The sequence below is a fragment of the Heterodontus francisci genome, chromosome 17 (genome assembly GCF_036365525.1).
Source record: "Heterodontus francisci isolate sHetFra1 chromosome 17, sHetFra1.hap1, whole genome shotgun sequence".
Classification (NCBI taxonomy): Eukaryota; Metazoa; Chordata; class Chondrichthyes; order Heterodontiformes; family Heterodontidae; genus Heterodontus; species Heterodontus francisci.
The window spans coordinates 94,303,573-94,320,620 of record NC_090387.1 but is presented as its reverse complement, the minus strand read 5'-3'; the positions used below and the strand labels follow the sequence as shown (position 1 = coordinate 94,320,620).

General features: G+C 55.8%; 1 protein-coding gene across 4 annotated transcripts in view; it reads right to left on the bottom strand.

Annotated features, from left to right (window-relative positions):
- Positions 1–17,048, bottom strand: part of LOC137379292 (C-C motif chemokine 18-like) — a 391,661-nt gene that overhangs the window by 106,038 nt on the left and 268,575 nt on the right. The window lies entirely within an intron of this gene.

Genomic DNA, 17,048 nt, shown 5'->3' with positions numbered 1-17,048 from the left:
AGGAGAAGGAAACCTGGCTGATTTATTCACTCTCTCTAACCCAGGGGTCACTGTACAGTGACCAGGAGCAGGAAACCTGGCTGATGACCCCACTTTCTCTAACCCAGGGGTCACTGGACAGTCATCAGGAGCAGGAACCCCGACTGATTTCCCCTTTTCTCTCACCCAGTGTTCACTGGACAGTGATCAGAAGCTGGAACCCTGGCTGATTTCCCCCTCTCTCTCTAACCCAGGGGTAACTGGACAGTGATCAGGAGAAGGAAACCTGGCTGATTTCCCCCTCTCTCTAATCCAGGGGTCACTGGACAGTGATCAGGAGCCGGAACCCAGTCTGATTTCCCCTCTCTCTCTAACCCAGGAGTCACTGGACAGTGATCAGGAGCAGGAACCCAGGCTGATTTCCCCTCTCTCTCTAACCCAGAGGTCACTGGACAGTGATCAGGAGAAGGAACCCAGGCTGATTTCCGCACTCCCTCTAACCCAGGAGTCACTGGACAGTGATCAGGCGCAGGAACCCTGGCTGATTTCCCCCTCTCTCTCACCCAGGGGTCCCTGGACAGTGATCAGGAGCAGGAACACTGGCTGATTTCCCCCTCTCCCTCACCCAGGGGTCACTGGACGGTGATCAGGAGCAGGAACCCTGGCTGCTTTCCCCTCTCTCTCTAACCCAGCGGTCCCTGGACAGTGATCAGGAGCAGGAACCCTGGCTGATTTCCCCCTCTCTCCAACCCGGGGATCACTGAACAGTGATCAGGAGCAGGAACCCTGGCTGATTTCCCCTCTCTCTCTAACCCAGGGGTCACTGGACAGTGATCAGGAGCAGGAGCCCTGGCTGATTTCCCCACTCTCTCTCACCCAGTGGTCACTGGAAAATAATCAGGAGCAGGAACACGGGCAGATTTCCCCACTCTCTCCAACCCAGGGTTAACTGTACAGTGATCAGGATCAGGAAACCTGGCTGAGTTCCCCCTCTCGAAAACCCAGGGATCACTCGACAGTGATCAGGAGCAGGAACCCTGGCTGATTTCCCCACTCTCTCTAACCCAGTGGTCACTGGAAAGTGATCAGGATCAGGAAACCTGGCTGAGTTCCCCCTCTCTATAACCCAGGAGTCACTGGACAGTGATCAGGATCAGGAAACCTGGCTGATGACCCCACTTTCTCTAACCCAGGGGTCACTGGACAGTCATCAGGAGCAGGAACCCCGACTGATTTCCCCTCTCTCTCTAACCCAGGAGTCACTGGACAGTGATCAGGAGCAGGAACCCAGGCTGATTTCCCCTCTCTCTCTAACCCAGAGGTCACTGGACAGTGATCAGGAGCAGGAACCCTGGCTGATTTCCCCCTCTCTCTAACCCAGGAGTCACTGGACAGTGATCAGGATCAGGAAACCTGGCTGAGTTCCCCCTCTCTGGAACCCCGGGATTACTGGACAGTGATCAGGAGCAGGAACCCTGGCTGATTTCCCCTGTCTCTAAACCAGGGATCACTGGACAGTGATCAGGAGCAGGAACCCTGGCTGATTTCCCCCTCTCTCTAACCCAGGAGTCACTGGACAGTGATCAAGAGCTGGAACCCTGGCTGATTTCCCCATCTCTCTAACCCAGCGATCACTGGACAGCGATCAGGAGCAGGAAGCATGGCTGATTTCCCCTGTCTCTCTAACCCAGGGGTCACTGGACAGTGATCAGGAGCAGGAACCCTGGCTGATTTCCCCACTCTCTCTAACCCAGGGGTCACTGGACAGTGATCAGGAGCAGGAACCCTGGCTGATTCCACCCCCTATCTCTAACCCAGGAGTCACTGGAAAGTGACCAGGAGCAGGAAACCTGGCTGATGACCCCACTTTCTCTAACCCAGGGGTCACTGGACAGTCATCAGGAGAAGGAAACCTGGCTGATTTATTCACTCTCTCTAACCCAGGGGTCACTGTACAGTGACCAGGAGCAGGAAACCTGGCTGATGACCCCACTTTCTCTAACCCAGGGGTCACTGGACAGTCATCAGGAGCAGGAACCCCGACTGATTTCCCCTCTCTCTCTAACCCAGGAGTCACTGGACAGTGATCAGGAGCAGGAACCCAGGCTGATTTCCCCTCTCTCTCTAACCCAGAGGTCACTGGACAGTGATCAGGAGAAGGAACCCAGGCTGATTTCCGCACTCCCTCTAACCCAGGAGTCACTGGACAGTGATCAGGCGCAGGAACTCTGGCTGATTTCCCCCTCTCTCTCACCCAGGGGTCCCTGGACAGTGATCAGGAGCAGGAACACTGGCTGATTTCCCCCTCTCCCTCACCCAGGGGTCACTGGACGGTGATCAGGAGCAGGAACCCTGGCTGCTTTCCCCTCTCTCTCTAACCCAGCGGTCCCTGGACAGTGATCAGGAGCAGGAACCCTGGCTGATTTCCCCCTCTCTCCAACCCGGGGATCACTGAACAGTGATCAGGAGCAGGAACCCTGGCTGATTTCCCCTCTCTCTCTAACCCAGGGGTCACTGGACAGTGATCAGGAGCAGGAGCCCTGGCTGATTTCCCCACTCTCTCTCACCCAGTGGTCACTGGAAAATAATCAGGAGCAGGAACACGGGCAGATTTCCCCACTCTCTCCAACCCAGGGTTAACTGTACAGTGATCAGGATCAGGAAACCTGGCTGAGTTCCCCCTCTCGAAAACCCAGGGATCACTGGACAGTGATCAGGAGCAGGAACCCTGGCTGATTTCCCCACTCTCTCTAACCCAGTGGTCACTGGAAAGTGATCAGGATCAGGAAACCTGGCTGAGTTCCCCCTCTCTATAACCCAGGGATCACTGGACAGTGATCAGGAGCAGGAACCCTGGCTGATTTCCCCCTCTCTCTAACCCAGGAGTCACTGGACAGTGATCAGGATCAGGAAACCTGGCTGAGTTCCCCCTCTCTGGAACCCCGGGATTACTGGACAGTGATCAGGAGCAGGAACCCTGGCTGATTTCCCCTGTCTCTAAACCAGGGATCACTGGACAGTGATCAGGAGCAGGAACCCTGGCTGATTTCCCCCTCTCTCTAACCCAGGAGTCACTGGACAGTGATCAAGAGCTGGAACCCTGGCTGATTTCCCCATCTCTCTAACCCAGCGATCACTGGACAGCGATCAGGAGCAGGAAGCATGGCTGATTTCCCCTGTCTCTCTAACCCAGGGGTCACTGGACTGTGATCAGGAGCAGGAACCCTGGCTGATTTCCCCACTCTCTCTAACCCAGGGGTCACTGGACAGTGATCAGGAGCAGGAACCCTGGCTGATTCCACCCCCTATCTCTAACCCAGGAGTCACTGGAAAGTGACCAGGAGCAGGAAACCTGGCTGATGACCCCACTTTCTCTAACCCAGGGGTCACTGGACAGTCATCAGGAGAAGGAAACCTGGCTGATTTATTCACTCTCTCTAACCCAGGGGTCACTGTACAGTGACCAGGAGCAGGAAACCTGGCTGATGACCCCACTTTCTCTAACCCAGGGGTCACTGGACAGTCATCAGGAGCAGGAACCCCGACTGATTTCCCCTTTTCTCTCACCCAGTGGTCACTGGACAGTGATCAGAAGCTGGAACCCTGGCTGATTTCCCCCTCTCTCTCTAACCCAGGGGTAACTGGACAGTGATCAGGAGAAGGAAACCTGGCTGATTTCCCCCTCTCTCTAATCCAGGGGTCACTGGACAGTGATCAGGAGCCGGAACCCAGTCTGATTTCCCCTCTCTCTCTAACCCAGGAGTCACTGGACAGTGATCAGGAGCAGGAACCCAGGCTGATTTCCCCTCTCTCTCTAACCCAGAGGTCACTGGACAGTGATCAGGAGAAGGAACCCAGGCTGATTTCCGCACTCCCTCTAACCCAGGAGTCACTGGACAGTGATCAGGCGCAGGAACCCTGGCTGATTTCCCCCTCTTTGTAACCCGGGGATCACTGAACAGTGATCAGGTGCAGGAACCCTGGCTGATTTCCCCCTCTCTCTCACCCAGGGGTCCCTGGACAGTGATCAGGAGCAGGAACACTGGCTGATTTCCCCCTCTCCCTCACCCAGGGGTCACTGGACGGTGATCAGGAGCAGGAACCCTGGCTGATTTCCCCCTCTCTCTAACACAGGGGTCCCTGGACAGTGATCAGGAGCAGGAACACTGGTTGATTTCCCCCTCTCTCTCACCCAGGGGTCACTGGACAGTGATCAGGAACAGGAAGCCTGGCTGCTTTCCCCTCTCTCTCTAACCCAGCGGTCCCTGGACAGTGATCAGGAGCAGGAACCCTGGCTGATTTCCCCCTCTCTCCAACCCGGGGATCACTGAACAGTGATCAGGAGCAGGAACCCTGGCTGATTTCCCCTCTCTCTCTAACCCAGGGGTCACTGGACAGTGATCAGGAGCAGGAGCCCTGGCTGATTTCCCCACTCTCTCTCACCCAGTGGTCACTGGAAAATAATCAGCAGCAGGAACACGGGCAGATTTCCCCACTCTCTCCAACCCAGGGTTAACTGTACAGTGATCAGGATCAGGAAACCTGGCTGAGTTCCCCCTCTCTATAACCCAGGGATCACTGGACAGTGATCAGGAGCAGGAACCCTGGCTGATTTCCCCACTCTCTCTAACCCAGTGGTCACTGGAAAGTGATCAGGATCAGGAAACCTGGCTGAGTTCCCCCTCTCTATAACCCAGGGATCACTGGACAGTGATCAGGAGCAGGAACCCTGGCTGATTTCCCCCTCTCTCTAACCCAGGAGTCACTGGACAGTGATCAGGATCAGGAAACCTGGCTGAGTTCCCCCTCTCTAGAACCCCGGGATTACTGGACAGTGATCAGGAGCAGGAACCCTGGCTGATTTCCCCTGTCTCTAAACCAGGGATCACTGGACAGTGATCAGGAGCAGGAACCCTGGCTGATTTCCCCCTCTCTCTAACCCAGGAGTCACTGGACAGTGATCAAGAGCTGGAACCCTGGCTGATTTCCCCATCTCTCTAACCCAGCGATCACTGGACAGCGATCAGGAGCAGGAAGCATGGCTGATTTCCCCTGTCTCTCTAACCCAGGGGTCACTGGACAGTGATCAGGAGCAGGAACCCTGGCTGATTTCCCCACTCTCTCTAACCCAGGGGTCACTGGACAGTGATCAGGAGCAGGAACCCTGGATGATTTCCCCTCCCACTCTCTAACCCAGGGGGAGCTGGACCATGATCAGGAGCAGGAACCCAGGCTGATTTCCCCTCCTCTGCAACTCAGGGATCACGGGACAGTGATCAGGAGCCGGAACCCAGTCTGATTTCCCCTTCTCTCTCTCTCTCTAACCCAGGGGTCAACGGACAGTGATCAGGAGCAGGAACCCTGGCTGATTTCCCCCTCTCTCTCATCCAGGTGTCACTGGACAGTGATCAGGAGCAGGAACCCTGGCTGATTTCCCCCTCTCTCTAACCCAGGAGTCACTGGACAGTGATCAAGAGCAGGAACCCTGGCTGATTTCCCCATCTCTCTAACCCAGCGATCACTGGACAGCGATCAGGAGCAGGAAGCATGGCTGATTTCCCCACTCTCTCTAACCCAGGGGTCACTGGGCAGTTATCAGGAGCAGGAACCCTGGCTGATTTCCCCTCCCACTCTCTAACCCAGGGGGAGCTGGACAGTGATCAGGAGCAGGAACCCTGGCTGATTTCCCCTCCCACTCTCTAACCCAGGGGGAGCTGGACAGTGATCAGGAGCAGGAACCCTGGCTGATTTCCCCTCCCACTCTCTAACCCAGGGGGAGCTGGACAGTGATCAGGAGCAGGAACCCTGGCTGATTTCCCCTCCTCTGCAACTCAGGGATCACGGGACAGTGATCAGGAGCAGGAAACCAGGCTGAGTTCCCCCTGTCTCTCATCCAGGTGTCACTGGACAGTGATCAGGAGCAGGAACCCTGGCTGATTCCCCCCCCTATCTCTAACCCAGGAGTCACTGGACAGTGATCAGGAGCAGGAACCCTGGCTGATTCCACCCCCTATCTCTAACCCAGGAGTCACTGGAAAGTGACCAGGAGCAGGAAACCTGGCTGATGACCCCACTTTCTCTAACCCAGGGGTCACTGGACAGTCATCAGGAGAAGGAAACCTGGCTGATTTATTCACTCTCTCTAACCCAGGGGTCACTGTACAGTGACCAGGAGCAGGAAACCTGGCTGATGACCCCACTTTCTCTAACCCAGGGGTCACTGGACAGTCATCAGGAGCAGGAACCCCGACTGATTTCCCCTTTTCTCTCACCCAGTGGTCACTGGACAGTGATCAGAAGCTGGAACCCTGGCTGATTTCCCCCTCTCTCTCTAACCCAGGGGTAACTGGACAGTGATCAGGAGAAGGAAACCTGGCTGATTTCCCCCTCTCTCTAATCCAGGGGTCACTGGACAGTGATCAGGAGCCGGAACCCAGTCTGATTTCCCCTCTCTCTCTAACCCAGGAGTCACTGGACAGTGATCAGGAGCAGGAACCCAGGCTGATTTCCCCTCTCTCTCTAACCCAGAGGTCACTGGACAGTGATCAGGAGAAGGAACCCAGGCTGATTTCCGCACTCCCTCTAACCCAGGAGTCACTGGACAGTGATCAGGCGCAGGAACCCTGGCTGATTTCCCCCTCTTTGTAACCCGGGGATCACTGAACAGTGATCAGGTGCAGGAACCCTGGCTGATTTCCCCCTCTCTCTCACCCAGGGGTCCCTGGACAGTGATCAGGAGCAGGAACACTGGCTGATTTCCCCCTCTCCCTCACCCAGGGGTCACTGGACGGTGATCAGGAGCAGGAACCCTGGCTGATTTCCCCCTCTCTCTAACACAGGGGTCCCTGGACAGTGATCAGGAGCAGGAACACTGGTTGATTTCCCCCTCTCTCTCACCCAGGGGTCACTGGACAGTGATCAGGAACAGGAAGCCTGGCTGCTTTCCCCTCTCTCTCTAACCCAGCGGTCCCTGGACAGTGATCAGGAGCAGGAACCCTGGCTGATTTCCCCCTCTCTCCAACCCGGGGATCACTGAACAGTGATCAGGAGCAGGAACCCTGGCTGATTTCCCCTCTCTCTCTAACCCAGGGGTCACTGGACAGTGATCAGGAGCAGGAGCCCTGGCTGATTTCCCCACTCTCTCTCACCCAGTGGTCACTGGAAAATAATCAGCAGCAGGAACACGGGCAGATTTCCCCACTCTCTCCAACCCAGGGTTAACTGTACAGTGATCAGGATCAGGAAACCTGGCTGAGTTCCCCCTCTCTATAACCCAGGGATCACTGGACAGTGATCAGGAGCAGGAACCCTGGCTGATTTCCCCACTCTCTCTAACCCAGTGGTCACTGGAAAGTGATCAGGATCAGGAAACCTGGCTGAGTTCCCCCTCTCTATAACCCAGGGATCACTGGACAGTGATCAGGAGCAGGAACCCTGGCTGATTTCCCCCTCTCTCTAACCCAGGAGTCACTGGACAGTGATCAGGATCAGGAAACCTGGCTGAGTTCCCCCTCTCTAGAACCCCGGGATTACTGGACAGTGATCAGGAGCAGGAACCCTGGCTGATTTCCCCTGTCTCTAAACCAGGGATCACTGGACAGTGATCAGGAGCAGGAACCCTGGCTGATTTCCCCCTCTCTCTAACCCAGGAGTCACTGGACAGTGATCAAGAGCTGGAACCCTGGCTGATTTCCCCATCTCTCTAACCCAGCGATCACTGGACAGCGATCAGGAGCAGGAAGCATGGCTGATTTCCCCTGTCTCTCTAACCCAGGGGTCACTGGACAGTGATCAGGAGCAGGAACCCTGGCTGATTTCCCCACTCTCTCTAACCCAGGGGTCACTGGACAGTGATCAGGAGCAGGAACCCTGGATGATTTCCCCTCCCACTCTCTAACCCAGGGGGAGCTGGACCATGATCAGGAGCAGGAACCCAGGCTGATTTCCCCTCCTCTGCAACTCAGGGATCACGGGACAGTGATCAGGAGCCGGAACCCAGTCTGATTTCCCCTTCTCTCTCTCTCTCTAACCCAGGGGTCAACGGACAGTGATCAGGAGCAGGAACCCTGGCTGATTTCCCCCTCTCTCTCATCCAGGTGTCACTGGACAGTGATCAGGAGCAGGAACCCTGGCTGATTTCCCCCTCTCTCTAACCCAGGAGTCACTGGACAGTGATCAAGAGCAGGAACCCTGGCTGATTTCCCCATCTCTCTAACCCAGCGATCACTGGACAGCGATCAGGAGCAGGAAGCATGGCTGATTTCCCCACTCTCTCTAACCCAGGGGTCACTGGGCAGTTATCAGGAGCAGGAACCCTGGCTGATTTCCCCTCCCACTCTCTAACCCAGGGGGAGCTGGACAGTGATCAGGAGCAGGAACCCTGGCTGATTTCCCCTCCCACTCTCTAACCCAGGGGGAGCTGGACAGTGATCAGGAGCAGGAACCCTGGCTGATTTCCCCTCCCACTCTCTAACCCAGGGGGAGCTGGACAGTGATCAGGAGCAGGAACCCTGGCTGATTTCCCCTCCTCTGCAACTCAGGGATCACGGGACAGTGATCAGGAGCAGGAAACCAGGCTGAGTTCCCCCTGTCTCTCATCCAGGTGTCACTGGACAGTGATCAGGAGCAGGAACCCTGGCTGATTCCCCCCCCTATCTCTAACCCAGGAGTCACTGGACAGTGATCAGGAGCAGGAACCCTGGCTGATTCCACCCCCTATCTCTAACCCAGGAGTCACTGGAAAGTGACCAGGAGCAGGAAACCTGGCTGATGACCCCACTTTCTCTAACCCAGGGGTCACTGGACAGTCATCAGGAGAAGGAAACCTGGCTGATTTATTCACTCTCTCTAACCCAGGGGTCACTGTACAGTGACCAGGAGCAGGAAACCTGGCTGATGACCCCACTTTCTCTAACCCAGGGGTCACTGGACAGTCATCAGGAGCAGGAACCCCGACTGATTTCCCCTTTTCTCTCACCCAGTGGTCACTGGACAGTGATCAGAAGCTGGAACCCTGGCTGATTTCCCCCTCTCTCTCTAACCCAGGGGTAACTGGACAGTGATCAGGAGAAGGAAACCTGGCTGATTTCCCCCTCTCTCTAATCCAGGGGTCACTGGACAGTGATCAGGAGCCGGAACCCAGTCTGATTTCCCCTCTCTCTCTAACCCAGGAGTCACTGGACAGTGATCAGGAGCAGGAACCCAGGCTGATTTCCCCTCTCTCTCTAACCCAGAGGTCACTGGACAGTGATCAGGAGAAGGAACCCAGGCTGATTTCCGCACTCCCTCTAACCCAGGAGTCACTGGACAGTGATCAGGCGCAGGAACCCTGGCTGATTTCCCCCTCTTTGTAACCCGGGGATCACTGAACAGTGATCAGGTGCAGGAACCCTGGCTGATTTCCCCCTCTCTCTCACCCAGGGGTCCCTGGACAGTGATCAGGAGCAGGAACACTGGCTGATTTCCCCCTCTCCCTCACCCAGGGGTCACTGGACGGTGATCAGGAGCAGGAACCCTGGCTGATTTCCCCCTCTCTCGAACACAGGGGTCCCTGGACAGTGATCAGGAGCAGGAACACTGGTTGATTTCCCCCTCTCTCTCACCCAGGGGTCACTGGACAGTGATCAGGAGCAGGAAGCCTGGCTGCTTTCCCCTCTCTCTCTAACCCAGCGGTCCCTGGACAGTGATCAGGAGCAGGAACCCTGGCTGATTTCCCCCTCTCTCCAACCCGGGGATCACTGAACAGTGATCAGGAGCAGGAACCCTGGCTGATTTCCCCTCTCTCTCTAACCCAGGGGTCACTGGACAGTGATCAGGAGCAGGAGCCCTGGCTGATTTCCCCACTCTCTCTCACCCAGTGGTCACTGGAAAATAATCAGGAGCAGGAACACGGGCAGATTTCCCCACTCTCTCCAACCCAGGGTTAACTGTACAGTGATCAGGATCAGGAAACCTGGCTGAGTTCCCCCTCTCGAAAACCCAGGGATCACTGGACAGTGATCAGGAGCAGGAACCCTGGCTGATTTCCCCACTCTCTCTAACCCAGTGGTCACTGGAAAGTGATCAGGATCAGGAAACCTGGCTGAGTTCCCCCTCTCTATAACCCAGGGATCACTGGACAGTGATCAGGAGCAGGAACCCTGGCTGATTTCCCCCTCTCTCTAACCCAGGAGTCACTGGACAGTGATCAGGATCAGGAAACCTGGCTGAGTTCCCCCTCTCTGGAACCCCGGGATTACTGGACAGTGATCAGGAGCAGGAACCCTGGCTGATTTCCCCTGTCTCTAAACCAGGGATCACTGGACAGTGATCAGGAGCAGGAACCCTGGCTGATTTCCCCCTCTCTCTAACCCAGGAGTCACTGGACAGTGATCAAGAGCTGGAACCCTGGCTGATTTCCCCATCTCTCTAACCCAGCGATCACTGGACAGCGATCAGGAGCAGGAAGCATGGCTGATTTCCCCTGTCTCTCTAACCCAGGGGTCACTGGACAGTGATCAGGAGCAGGAACCCTAGCTGATTTCCCCACTCTCTCTAACCCAGGGGTCACTGGACAGTGATCAGGAGCAGGAACCCTGGCTGATTCCACCCCCTATCTCTAACCCAGGAGTCACTGGAAAGTGACCAGGAGCAGGAAACCTGGCTGATGACCCCACTTTCTCTAACCCAGGGGTCACTGGACAGTCATCAGGAGAAGGAAACCTGGCTGATTTATTCACTCTCTCTAACCCAGGGGTCACTGTACAGTGACCAGGAGCAGGAAACCTGGCTGATGACCCCACTTTCTCTAACCCAGGGGTCACTGGACAGTCATCAGGAGCAGGAACCCCGACTGATTTCCCCTTTTCTCTCACCCAGTGGTCACTGGACAGTGATCAGAAGCTGGAACCCTGGCTGATTTCCCCCTCTCTCTCTAACCCAGGGGTAACTGGACAGTGATCAGGAGAAGGAAACCTGGCTGATTTCCCCCTCTCTCTAATCCAGGGGTCACTGGACAGTGATCAGGAGCCGGAACCCAGTCTGATTTCCCCTCTCTCTCTAACCCAGGAGTCACTGGACAGTGATCAGGAGCAGGAACCCAGGCTGATTTCCCCTCTCTCTCTAACCCAGAGGTCACTGGACAGTGATCAGGAGAAGGAACCCAGGCTGATTTCCGCACTCCCTCTAACCCAGGAGTCACTGGACAGTGATCAGGCGCAGGAACCCTGGCTGATTTCCCCCTCTTTGTAACCCGGGGATCACTGAACAGTGATCAGGTGCAGGAACCCTGGCTGATTTCCCCCTCTCTCTCACCCAGGGGTCCCTGGACAGTGATCAGGAGCAGGAACACTGGCTGATTTCCCCCTCTCCCTCACCCAGGGGTCACTGGACGGTGATCAGGAGCAGGAACCCTGGCTGATTTCCCCCTCTCTCTAACACAGGGGTCCCTGGACAGTGATCAGGAGCAGGAACACTGGTTGATTTCCCCCTCTCTCTCACCCAGGGGTCACTGGACAGTGATCAGGAACAGGAAGCCTGGCTGCTTTCCCCTCTCTCTCTAACCCAGCGGTCCCTGGACAGTGATCAGGAGCAGGAACCCTGGCTGATTTCCCCCTCTCTCCAACCCGGGGATCACTGAACAGTGATCAGGAGCCGGAACCCTGGCTGATTTCCCCTCTCTCTCTAACCCAGGGGTCACTGGACAGTGATCAGGAGCAGGAGCCCTGGCTGATTTCCCCACTCTCTCTCACCCAGTGGTCACTGGAAAATAATCAGCAGCAGGAACACGGGCAGATTTCCCCACTCTCTCCAACCCAGGGTTAACTGTACAGTGATCAGGATCAGGAAACCTGGCTGAGTTCCCCCTCTCTATAACCCAGGGATCACTGGACAGTGATCAGGAGCAGGAACCCTGGCTGATTTCCCCACTCTCTCTAACCCAGTGGTCACTGGAAAGTGATCAGGATCAGGAAACCTGGCTGAGTTCCCCCTCTCTATAACCCAGGGATCACTGGACAGTGATCAGGAGCAGGAACCCTGGCTGATTTCCCCCTCTCTCTAACCCAGGAGTCACTGGACAGTGATCAGGATCAGGAAACCTGGCTGAGTTCCCCCTCTCTAGAACCCCGGGATTACTGGACAGTGATCAGGAGCAGGAACCCTGGCTGATTTCCCCTGTCTCTAAACCAGGGATCACTGGACAGTGATCAGGAGCAGGAACCCTGGCTGATTTCCCCCTCTCTCTAACCCAGGAGTCACTGGACAGTGATCAAGAGCTGGAACCCTGGCTGATTTCCCCATCTCTCTAACCCAGCGATCACTGGACAGCGATCAGGAGCAGGAAGCATGGCTGATTTCCCCTGTCTCTCTAACCCAGGGGTCACTGGACAGTGATCAGGAGCAGGAACCCTGGCTGATTTCCCCACTCTCTCTAACCCAGGGGTCACTGGACAGTGATCAGGAGCAGGAACCCTGGATGATTTCCCCTCCCACTCTCTAACCCAGGGGGAGCTGGACCATGATCAGGAGCAGGAACCCAGGCTGATTTCCCCTCCTCTGCAACTCAGGGATCACGGGACAGTGATCAGGAGCCGGAACCCAGTCTGATTTCCCCTTCTCTCTCTCTCTCTAACCCAGGGGTCAACGGACAGTGATCAGGAGCAGGAACCCTGGCTGATTTCCCCCTCTCTCTCATCCAGGTGTCACTGGACAGTGATCAGGAGCAGGAGCACAGGCTGATATCCCCTCTCTCTCTAACCCATGAGTCCCTGGACATTGATCAGGAGCAGTAACCCTGGCTGATTCCCCCCCCTATCTCTAACCCAGGAGTCACTGAACAGTGATCAGGAGCAGGAACCTGGCTGATTTATTCACTCTCTCTAACCCAGGGGTCACTGGACAGTGATCAGGAGCAGGAAACCTGGCTGATGACCCCACTTTCTCTAACCCAGGGGTCACTGGACAGTCATCAGGAGCAGGAACCCTGGATGATTTCCCCTTCTCTCTAACGCAGGGATCACTGTACAGTGATCAGGAGCAGGAACCCTGGCTGATTTCCCCTTTTCTCTCACCCAGTGGTCACTGGACAGTGATCAGGAGCAGGAACCCTGGCTGATTTCCCCCTCTCTCTCCAACCCAGGGGTCACTGGACAGTGATCAGGAGAAGGAAACCTGGCTGTTTTCCCCCTCGCTCTAATCCAGGGGTCACTGGACAGTGATCAGGAGCAGGAACTCAGTCTGATTTCCCCTCTCTCTCCAACCCAGGAGTCACTGGACAGTGAACAGGAGCAGGCACCCAGGATGATTTCCCCTCTCTCTCTAACCCAGGGGAGACTGGACAGTGATCAGGAGAAGGAACCCAGGCTGATTTCCGCACTCTCTCGAACCCAGGAGTCACTGGACATTGATCAGGAGCAGGAACCCTGGCTGATTTCCCCCTCTTTGTAACCCGGGGATCACTGAACAGTGATCAGGAGCAGGAACACTGGCTGATTTCCCTCTCTCTCTCACCCAGGGGTCACTGGACAGTGATCAGGAGCAGGAACCCTGGCTGATTTCCCCCTCTCTCGAACACAGGGGTCCCTGGACAGTGATCAGGAGCAGGAACACTGGTTGATTTCCCCCTCTCTCTCACCCAGGGGTCACTGGACAGTGATCAGGAGCAGGAACCCTGGATGATTTCCCCTCCCACTCTCTAACCCAGGGGGAGCTGGACCATGATCAGGAGCAGGAACCCAGGCTGATTTCCCCTCCTCTGCAACTCAGGGATCACGGGACAGTGATCAGGAGCCGGAACCCAGTCTGATTTCCCCTTCTCTCTCTCTCTCTAACCCAGGAGTCACTGGACAGTGATCAAGAGCAGGAACCCTGGCTGATTTCCCCCTCTTTGTAACCCAGGGGTCAGTGGACAGTTATCAGGAGCAGGAACCCTGGCTGATTTCCCCTGGGGAAAAGGTTCGGGGGGATATGCGTGGAAAGTTCTTTATGCAGAGGGTGGTGGGTGCCTGGAATGCGTTGCCAGCAGAGGTGGTAGACCCGGGCACGGTAGCGTCTTTTCAGATGTATCTAGACAGATACATGAATGGGCAGGAAGCAAAGAGATACAGTCCATAGAAAATAGGCGACATGTTTAGATAGAGGATCTGGATCGGCGCAGGCTTGGAGGGCCGAAGGGCTTGTTACTGTGCTGTAATTTTCTTTGTTCTTTGTTCTTTGCTTTGTTTGTCACTGGACAGTGAACAGGAGCAGGAAGCCTGGCTGATTTCCCCACTTTCTCTAACCCTGAGGTCACTGGACAGTGATCAAGAGCAGGAACCCAGGCTGATTTCCACACTCACTCTAACCCAGGGGTTCACTGGACATTGATCAGGAGCAGGAACCCTGGCTGATTTCCCCACTCTCTCTAACCCAGGAGTCACTGAACAGTGATCAGGAACAGGAACCCTGGCTGATTTCCCCCTCTCTCTAACCCAGGGATCACTGAACAGTGATCAGGAGCAGGAACCCTGGCTGATTTCCCCACTCTCTCTAACCCAGGGGGTCACTGGACAGTGATCAGGAGCAGGAACCCTGGCTGATTTCCCCCTCTCTCTCACCCAGGGGTCACTGGACAGTGATCAGGAGCAGGAACACTGGCTGATTTCCCCACTCTCTCTAACACAGGGGTCCCTGGACAGTGATCAGGAGCAGGAACACTGGTTGATTTCCCCCTCTCTCTCACCCAGGGGTCACTGGACAGTGATCAGGAGCAGGATGCCTGGCTGCTTTCCCCTCTCTCTCCAACCCAGGGGTCCCTGGACAGTGATCAGGAGCAGGAACCCTGGCTGATTTCCCCCTCTCTCCAACCCGGGGATCACTGAACAGTGATCAGGAGCAGGAACCCTGGCTGATTTCCCCACTCTCTCTAACCCAGGGGTCACTGGACAGTGATCAGGAGCGGGAACCCTGGCTGATTTCCCCAATCTCTCTAACCCAGGGGTCCTTGGACAGTGATCAGGAGCAGGAACCCTGGCTGATTCCACCCCCTCTCTCTAACCCAGGAGTCACTGGACAGTGATCAAGAGCAGGAACCCTGGCTGATTTCCCCCTCTTTGTCACCCAGGGGTCAGTGGACAGTTATCAGGAGCAGGAACCCTGGCTGATTTCCCCTGGGGAAAAGTTTCGGGGGGATATGCGTGGAAAGTTCTTTATGCAGAGGGTTGTGGGTGCCTGGAATGCGTTGCCAGCAGAGGTGGTAGACCCGGGCACGGTAGCGTCTTTTCAGATGTATCTAGACAGAAACATGAATGGGCAGGAAGCAAAGAGATACAGTCCCTTAGAAAATAGGCGACATGTTTAGATAGAGGATCTGGATCGGCGCAGGCTTGGAGGGCCGAAGGGCCTGTTACTGTGCTGTAATTTTCTTTGTTCTTTGTTCTTTGCTTTGTTTGTCACTGGACAGTGAACAGGAGCAGGAAGCCTGGCTGATTTCCCCACTCTCTCTAACCCTGAGGTCACTGGACAGTGATCAAGAGCAGGAACCCAGGCTGATTTCCACACTCACTCTAACCCAGGGGGTCACTGGACATTGATCAGGAGCAGCAACCCTGGCTGATTTCCCCACTCTCTCTAACCCAGGAGTCACTGAACAGTGATCAGGAGCAGGAACCCTGGCTGATTTCCCCCTCTCTCTAACCCAGGGATCACTGAACAGTGATCAGGAGCAGGAACCCTGGCTGATTTCCCCACTCTCTCTAACCCAGGGGGTCACTGGACAGTGATCAGGAGCAGGAACCCTGGCTGATTTCCCCCTCTTTATAACCCGGGGATCACTGAACAGTGATCAGGAGCAGGAAACCTGGCTGATTTCCCCCTCTCTCTCACCCAGGGGTCACTGGACAGTGATCAGGAGCCGGAACCCTGGCTGATTTCCCCCTCTCTCCAACCCGGGGATCACTGAACAGTGATCAGGAGCAGGAACCCTGGCTGATTTCCCCACTCTCTCTAACCCAGTGGTCACTGGAAAATAATCAGGAGCAGGAACACGGGCAGATTTCCCCACTCTCTCTAACCCAGGGTTCACTGGAAAGTCATCAGGATCCGGAAACCTGGCTGAGTTCCTCCTCTCTACAACCCAGGGATCACTGGACAGTGATCAGGAGCAGGAACCCTGGCTGATTTCCCCCTCTCCCTAACCCAGGAGTCACTGGACAGTGATCAGGATCCGGAAACCTGGCTGAGTTCCCCCTCTCTATAACCCAGGGGTCACTGGACAGTGATCAGGAGCAGGAACCCTGGCTGATTTCCCCCTCTCTCTCAACCAGGGGTCACTGAACAGTGATCAGGAGCAGGAACCCTGGCTGATTTCCCCTCCCCCTCTCTAACCCAGGGGGAGCAGGACAGTGATCAGGAGCAGGAACACTGGCTGATTTCCCCCTCTCTCTCATCTAGGTGCCTCTGGACAGTGATCAGGAGCAGGAACCCTGGCTGATTCCACCCCCTCTCTCTAACCCAGGAGTCACTGGAGAGTGATCAGGAGCAGGAACCCTGGCTGATTTCCCTTCTCTCTAAACCAGGGGTCACTGGACAGTGATCAGGAGCAGGAACCCTGGCTGATTTCCGCCTCTCTCAAACCCTGGAGTCACTGGACAGTGATCAGGAGCAGGAACCCTGGCTGATTTCCCCATCTCTCTAACCCAGCGATCACTGGACAGCGATCAGGAGCAGGAAGCATGGCTGATTTCCCCTGTCTCTCTAACCCAGGAGTCACTGGACAGTGATCAAGAGCAGGAACTCTGGCTGATTTCCCCCTCTTTGTAACCCAGGGGTCACTGGACAGTGATCAGGAGCAGGAACCCTGGCTGATTTCCGCTCCACTCTAACCCAGGGGTCACTGGACAGTGATCAGGAGCAGGAACCCTGGCTGATTTCCCCTCCCCCTCTCTAACCCAGGGGGAGCAGGACAGTGATCAGGAGCAGGAACCCTGGCTGATTTCCCCCTCTCTCTCATCCAGGTGCCTCTGGACAGTGATCAGGAGCAGGAACCCAGGCTGATTTCCACACTCACTCGAACCCAGGCGGTCACTGGAAATTGATCAGGAGCAGGAACCCTC